Raw genomic sequence first — 6,000 nt, forward strand, 5'->3', positions numbered from 1 at the left:
CAGGTACAGGAGGAGCGGGGGAGAGGTAGGAATTCAATTCAAAAGATATGCAGGCTATCTTTCTTTGTTAATACACCATGGAAGGGAGTGTTTTATAGCACTCTCCAGTCACCACCAAAAGCTCCATTATAACTTCAGATCACAAAAGTATATGTATGTATGTGTGTTTCACATATATGAATGTGTATTTCACATGCACTTGACATTTTACATAAGCATACACTGCTACAGTTCGATCACTTAGACAACTTGATATAATCCATTTTAAGTGTGATAGGGGCTTGACAGACCACTCCTAAGAGGTGACTCTGTGCTGCCTCTGGAACCACTGAGTTGGGAGTGTGGCAACAGCATGCCATGCCCCCAACCTGACAGGTCCATGGTGCAAAAAGAAGCTGCAAAAAGCGGCTTCTTTTTGCACCACAGAAAGGGCACCATAGCTGTCACCGCTGTGGCTCTTCCATGGATATTGGGTGCATTCATGGATTTTGCTATTCATGGGGGTGGGGGGTGGGGTCCCTGAAACCAAACCTGAGCAGATACCAAAGATCCATTGTATTTGAATGCTAGCTCAAACAACAGCAGCAGCAGCAACAAAATAGGTCCTAAAAATCTGAACTAACTTCTGCCTTCAAAACTGCATGTAGGTAGTAGTGAGAAATTGGAGGGTGGGGCCATGAAACAGCAGGGGGAGGAAAGCATATATCAGAAATTGCACTTCATGTTTAACCTCAGGATGGAAGGAACCCACAGCCTCAGGAAGAAATAAGCACATCTCAGAATAATGCAGAAGGCCCCAAAAAAGAGGGAGAGAAAAAGGTAGAAAACAATGAATTAATCTCAACAAATGCCATTGCTCTGCAATTCTCTGAGTGTTTAGGTTCCCCTTTGAGAGGAAAAAGTATCTACAAGCCTTGTACTGCCTGTCCTTCCCATCGGCATTATATTTTATGGAGTCTTTTCTTTTCTCATTCTCTCAATTGCTTGAACAAAGCAAACACCTAATTTCAATAATCTTTTTCAAAGAACTATAATCCCTGAATCACAATATTAGGCTGCCTTCTGCATGATTCCCTTATATCATTTGTAGACTATGATGCCTTCACCATCATCTTGTTTAGTAAAAACAATTCCAGAGATGCTTGGGTAAAAGTGATGACATTAATCAATTCATTCCCAAGCATGCAGCTCTAATAGTGCTTGATAAATTCAGGCAGCCTGTCTGTTTATCTTGCTTTCTATCTATTTGTCATTTTGAATGAAGCAAAACATGGATTGGAGAGGTTTCAAACAAAGGGGAAGTGGAAATCTAACAACACACGTCCAGGTGGTAATAATATTTTATACACTCATTTGTCTCAGTTGAGGAGCAATCTTACTGAGAAATGGCTCATAACTATATATATTCATATGAAACATCAATTATACGATTTAACATTGATTTCCTGTCAGGCTTTTTGAGGTAAGTGAGAAGTAAATGATACCATTTAATGTTAGTGTTCAAGGAGAGTATTTTGGGCAACATATCTTAACTTAGAACCAGTCTCACTCCCTGAAATCTCATTATATATAATAAAAGAATCAGCAAACTTAAAAAAAAAAGCCAGAAATACCAAGGAGGAGGAATAGTTACCTGTAGCATAGCACACAGAGGGTATGGATTTAGTAGGGGAATTTAAACCTTCCCTTTGCCTATGATCCCAGTAAAAACAGTCTCTTCCAGGACAACTCACATTAAGGAATAGGATTCCCAAAACATGGATCCTGGCCCCTTTTCACCATTTCTCAGGGATAAGGGGCATTATCTGAGAGTAAAAATATCTGTTGTTGATGGTCAATGAAATTACTGGGGGCTTCTCCTTGTTACCTCACCAGGACCTACCCACATGCCATCACAAAGAGTCATCTTTAGGTCTTATGTTTTGGTGCTGACCGCTTAGGGCCTGGGAAAGTTCTGAAATGTCAACCCTATGAGGGGGAAAAATTCAAATGAATTGCTATTATTTGCTAATGCTGATTGCAGCATGGTGGGGGCAGGGGTAGACTATTGTGCCCACATGTATTTCCTTCCCCTTTTTATCTTTTTGCAATGTGTAATCTGTTCTTCATGTTATTAGGATCACTTGTAGTTAGTCCCTTAGGGAGACAGCATGTGGTCAGCAGGTCTGACTGCAAAAATCTGGGTAGGAAATAGGAAATAATGAATGCTCAAATGTTCATCATATTCCTTGGAATTAAAAACATCCTTTTGTGGATCAAAACTTCCAGATTAGTAGCTATGCTGGGTATGGATTTCTGTAAATTGTCATTTTAAAAAGTAAATTTTAAAGGCTTTGGACACTCTGTCTCTCCCCTCTCTCACACATTCCTATATACACATTTTTAGCTTCATATTAGAATAAGCTCTTGGCCAAGGAGCCCACGGTGGATTCAACTTCCTCCTTGTCATTGTTTCTCCTTTCCTTTTCTCTTACCATGCACAGCTGCTCAGAGGAAGAAATGGCTGCTCAGAGGAAGCAAGATGAGCGACATCTGCTGCTCTTTCTCCTTGCTGTTATCACTGCTCAAGCATTTGGTGGCTGGCATCCTGTTAGTGGTAAACATGTGTAAGTTTTTTTTTTACATCTGCATATGTCTTTCAATACTGTATCCTTCTCCCCTCCCTTCCTCCATCCCTCCCTCCCTCCACAGAGTTAAAGCCCACCCCTGGCCTGCTGAAGCTCCCGCACACAAGTATAGCCATTTCATGTCTTGTGAGGAGCAGGAAGAATTGAAAAACATCTGGCTTTCCAAACACAAAATGATTACAGCAACACTGAGACCTCTAGAAGTTCTCAGAGTATCTCAGTATAATCATTTCACTTCTGGCTCTGGGGACATAGACACATCTCCAAACATGCCCACTCCACATAAGGCATGGAATGATCATGCAGGGAGGATCTATCTGTATGATCGATCCAGTGATGGAGTGGTAGTGGTATATGGCTTGGCTCAGCGTACTGCCACATGCAGAGCTAATAATATACTACACTGAACCATACAGGACTGCAGACAGAGTTGGAAAGCCAAGAAGAAGAGGGAATGAAGGCTGAGAGAGTTCTTGGGCAGGAATAATTCCTCAGCACAGCACTCAAAACCTGCCCAAAGTTGGTAAGCCCTGATGATAACTCAACTACACGAGCTAAGGATGGATGAATCTGAATCATTTTGTCTCAGAGTCTTTTTAAAATGTGCACAAAAACACTCTTTTTTCAGCCTCCCCCTCAGAAAATTTGTAATGTTTAGTATGCTCTTATAAAAATAGATGGAAAGAAAATCTCACCCATCTCCATTGACTGATTCACTGGTCACAGTTAATCCCAGCATAGAGAGGACCATGTTGTACTCACTTTCTACAAAGCTATAAAGATAAGAAGCTGCTCAGACAAATGATCTGACAGACAAAATTGTTGACAGTAAAATCAAAGGAAAACTAATGTAAAGTACTATTATAAACACTGGTTATTCAGAAAATTGTTCCTGGCAAACTTCTTGGTACCATGTAAAATCATATTTTGTAGGCTGAGATCCTAAATTCATCTAGGAGAGTTTAAAGCTCTACCAGGCACAGCTCTGCTTCCTTCCCCTTCCTCATGCATGGTACCTTCTTCCCAATTACATTTTCCCCACCATAACCATTTACCAGGCAGGAAAGGCTGGAGTGTGACTAGGCTTCATCCATTTATGTTTCTGCAGCCAGATGCATGGAGATCATACATCCTCCTGCACCTCTGAAGGACTTCCAGGAATCATAAGAGGATGATCCCTCCTCCCTGAGTCCAGCTACAGAAACACAGCCAGACACTGACTACTCTCACTCTCCACTTCCCAGGATTCCCTAGCACTGAGCCATGGCCGTTAAAGCAATCTTGAAGTGGATTATTTCTGCAGTGTGTTTTGGTACCAATGGTCAGGAAAAGAGGCCTAACTCCAGTTTTTAGTATCAACAAGTGTAAATCCATTGACACAATCAAATTTACCAAAATACTGTACTGAAGAGTTAGTCCCATTCAGTTGGTTTACTCTCACAGCCACTAATTTTAAGTTTTAGGCCTTTTTCCCCAAAGACTTCGAAAATTGAAATTTCTGATTTCTATCCATAGTTTGTTTTTTCCTGCAGAGTCTAGCTTGTTTGTTTTATGGAGAATCTTGCTGCAACAGAATAATATGGCTACTCTTTTGACAGTTGTTCTACAGTAAAGTTGCATTTGACATTAGTGGAGCCATGAGCCATTGTGCCTTCTGAACAGTCCATTAATACCACCATTTTTTTCTTTCTCCCTGTGGTGCATAGACCCAGTGAGTGAATGCATTTGCTTTCCCTCACCAGTTGGAGTTCCCCATTTGAGACCAGCTTAACAAATCTAACTGGTGCGGCTTGGGAGTTCATTGTTTCCATGAAAAACATGGGCCTATCCCAACTAGTCCCTGGTCCCACACATTGTGCAGGTCATACTCTTGATGTGTTTTTTAGTACGGAACAGGGTGGAGGTAGTTAATATTACCGCATTGTGATGGACGGATCATTTCCTGGTCAAGGCTGGACCCCTCGGGGGTAGAGGACCTATTCAAATGGTTCACCTATGAAGGCTTATGGAACCTACTGGGTTCCAGAAAGCCCTAGGAGTTTAATGGTTGGTGATGCCAGTGATTCTGTTGAGGCCTTGGTTAATACCTGGAATAGTCATCTTACCAACGCTATAGGCACAATCACTCCCAAGCATCCTTTCCAGCCTGCTTCAAAACATAAATCGTAAACCATAGTATAGAGAAGATCTTAGGAATATGAAGTGGGCAGGACAATGACTAGCGCATCACTGGCAAAAAACCTTGACTCTCATCTGAGAAGACATGCCATACAAAATTTCTTCGTTCCTATGGAGTGGCAATATGTGCAGTGCAGAAATCTTTCTTCTCTGCACATATTGTGTCTGTGAATTCTCATGCAGCACAGCTGTTCAGGGTGGTAAGGGAGCTAACTCAGGTATCCGCCACCCAGAACCCCTTACTACAACCTACTATAGCCTGCAGTGATGCATTTAACACCCTTTTTGCAGATAAAATCTCTCAGATAAGAGCTAACTTGGATGCTGGCATTTTAGCAGAAGTGATAGGTAAGGTGTCCAGCAACTCCATGAACAATGTTATACTGGATCAGTTTGAGTCCATGAGCACCAAGAATGTGGACAAGCTTCTTGGTAGTGTGAAAAAGACAAGTTACTCTCTCGATCATTTCCCCTCATGGCTGGCTGTCCAGAGTGGAGAAACAATAAGGATGCTTCTGATACTTATTATCAATGCATCCTTCAGGGAAGGCCGATCTCCAGCCTGTTTAAAAGAAGCGGTTATGAAGCTGCTTCTGAAAAAGCCTTCCCTAGACCACCTGAACAAAAACAATATAGGCAGGTCTCTCACCTTCCATTTCTGAGCAAAGTGATAGCGAGAGTGTTGCCATTCAACTCCAAGTAGTCTTGGATGAAACAGATTATCTGGATCCATTTCAAACTGACTTTAGGATATGGAGTAGAGACTGCTATAGTTGCCTTAATCGATGATCTCTGTCTGGGTATTGACAAGGGAAGTGTGACCCCGTTGGTACTCTTGGACCTCTCAGCAGCTTTTGATATCATCAACTATGGTATCCTACTGGAATGCTTGGGAGAGTTGGGAGTTGGGGCACTGCACTGCAGTGGTTCAATCCTATCTCTCAGGCAGATTCCAGATGATGATGCTTGGGAACAGTTGCTCCTCTAAGAGGAAGACTAAATCTGGTGTCCCTTAGGGTGTCATTCTGTCCCCAATGCTATTTAACATTTATACGAAGCTGCTGGGGGAGATCATCCGGAGACAAGGGGCAAGGTGTTACCAGTATGCTGATGACACCCAGATATATTTCTCAGTGCCTCTGACTGCTGCAGTGACTAAGGATGGCATCTCTCCTCTAAATGAATACTTTAAAGC

This window comes from Sceloporus occidentalis, unplaced genomic scaffold (assembly GCF_023333645.1).
Source record: "Sceloporus occidentalis isolate IW3139 unplaced genomic scaffold, rSceOcc1.0.p SCAF_3, whole genome shotgun sequence".
NCBI classification, from domain to species: domain Eukaryota; kingdom Metazoa; phylum Chordata; class Lepidosauria; order Squamata; family Phrynosomatidae; genus Sceloporus; species Sceloporus occidentalis.